Genomic DNA, 2,322 nt, shown 5'->3' on the forward strand with positions numbered 1-2,322 from the left:
CATCTTTCCATTTGTTTTTTTAATTTAATTTAATTTATTTTTTTATACAGCAGCTTCTTATTAGTTATCCATTTAATACATATTAGTGTATACATGTCAATCCTAATCCCCCAGTTCATTGCACCACCAACCACACCCCACCCCCCACCACTTTCCCCCCGTGGTGTCCATACGTTTGTTCTCTACATCTGTGTCTCAATTTCTGCCCTGCAAACTGGATCATCTGTACCATTCTTCTAGGTTCCACACATATGCATTAACATACGATATTTGTTTTTCTCTTTCTGACTTACTTCACTCTGTAAAACAGTCTCTAAACCCAGGCACGTCTCTACAAATAACTCAATTTTGTTACTTTTTATGGTTGAGTAATATTCCATTGTATATATGTACCACCACTTCTTTATCCATTTGTCTGTCGATGGGCATTTAGCTTGCTTCCATGACCTGGCTATTGTAAATAGTGCTGCATTGAACATTGGGGTGCATGTGCCTATTAGAATTATGGTTTTCTCTGGGTACATGCCCAGTAGTGGGATTGCTGAATCATATGGTAATTCTATTTTTAGTTTTTTAAGGAACCTCCATACTGTTCTCCATAGTGGCTGTATCAATTTACATTCCCACCAACAGTGCAAGGGGGTTCCCTTTTCTCCAACCCTCTCCAGCCTTTGTTGTTTGTAGATTTTCTGATGATGCCCATTCTAACTGGTGTGAGGTGATACCTCATTGTAGTTTTGATTTGCATTTCTCTAATAATTAGTGATGTTGAGCAGCTTTTCATGTGCCTCTTGGCCATATGTATGTCTTCTTTGGAAAAATGTCTACTTAGGGCTTCTGCGCATTTTCAGATTGGATTACTTGTTTTTTTTAATATTGAGCTGCATGAGCTGTTTATATATTTTGGAGATTAATCCCTTGTCCGTTGATTCGTTGGCAAATATTTTCTCCCACTGTGAGGGTTGTCTTTTTGTCTTGTTTGCAATTTCCTTTGCTGTGCAAAAGCTTTGAAGTTTCATTAGGTCTCATTTGTTTATTTTTTTATTTTTTATTTTTTTTAATTTCCATTACTCTGTGCTCGCTTCGGCAGCACATATACTAAAATTGGAACGATACAGAGAAGATTAGCATGGCCCCTGCGCAAGGATGACACGCAAATCCATTACTCTAAGAGGTGGATCAAAAAAGATATTGCTGTGATTTATGTCAAAGAGTGTTCTACCTATGTTTTCCTCTAAGAGTTTTATGGTGTCCGGTCGTAGATGTAGGCCACTAATCCATTTAGAGTTTATTTTTGTGTATGGTGTTAGGGAGTGTTCTAATTTCATTCTTTTCCATGTAGCTATCCAGTTTTCCCAGCACCACTTATTGAACAGACTGTCTTTTCTCCATTGTATATCCTTGCCTCCTTTGTGATAGATTAGTTGACCATAGGTGTGTGGGTTTATCTCTAGGCTTTCTATCTTGTTCCACTGATCTATATTTCTGTTTTTGTGCCAGTACCATATTGCCTTGATTACTGTAGCTTTGTAGTATAGTCAGAAGTTAGGGAGCCTGGCTCCGTTTTTTTCCCTCAAGACTGCTTTGGCTCTTCAGGATCTTTGGTGTCTCCAGACAAATTTTAAGATTTTTTGTCCTAGTTCTGTAAAAAATGCCATTGGTAATTTGATAGGGATTGCACTGAATCTGTAGATTGCTTTGGGTAGTAGAGTCACCTTCACAATGCTGATTCATCCAATCCAAGAACATGGTATATTTCTCCATCAGATTGTATCATCTTTAATTTCTTTCATCAGTGTCCTATACTTTTCTGCATACAGATCTTCTGTCTCCCTAAGTAGGTTTATTCCTAGGCATTTTATTCTTTTGGTTGCAATGGTAAATGGGAGTGTTTCCTTAATTTCTCTTTCAGATTTTTCATCATAAGTGTATAGGAATGCAAGAGATTTATGTGCAAAATTTTGTATCCTGCAACTTTACCCAATTCATTGATTAGCTCTAGTAGTTTTCTGGTGGCATCTTTAGGATTCTCTATGTATAGTATCATGTCATATGCAAACAGTGACAGTTTTACTTCTTCTTTTGCAATTTGTATTCCTTTTATTTATTTTTCTTCTCTGATTGCCATGGCTAGGACTTCCAAAACTATGTTGAGTAATAGTGGCCAGAGTGGACATCCTTGTCTTGTTCCTGATCTTAGAGGAAATGCTTTCAGTTTTTCACCATTGAAAATGATGCTTGCTATGGGTTTTTTGTATATTTCCTTTATTATGTTGATGTAAGCTCCCTCTATGCCTACTTTCTGTAGACTTTTTATCATAA

At 36.9% G+C, this 2,322-nt stretch overlaps 1 non-coding gene across 1 annotated transcript; it reads left to right on the forward strand.

Annotated features, from left to right (window-relative positions):
- Positions 1–1,074: 1,074 nt before the first annotated feature.
- Positions 1,075–1,180, forward strand: LOC137217731 (U6 spliceosomal RNA). Its single transcript, XR_010940233.1, has one exon. It is a non-coding gene; the product is annotated as a U6 spliceosomal RNA (small nuclear RNA).
- Positions 1,181–2,322: the final 1,142 nt, after the last annotated feature.

Source organism: Pseudorca crassidens, chromosome X (genome assembly GCF_039906515.1).
Source record: "Pseudorca crassidens isolate mPseCra1 chromosome X, mPseCra1.hap1, whole genome shotgun sequence".
NCBI lineage: Eukaryota > Metazoa > Chordata > Mammalia > Artiodactyla > Delphinidae > Pseudorca > Pseudorca crassidens.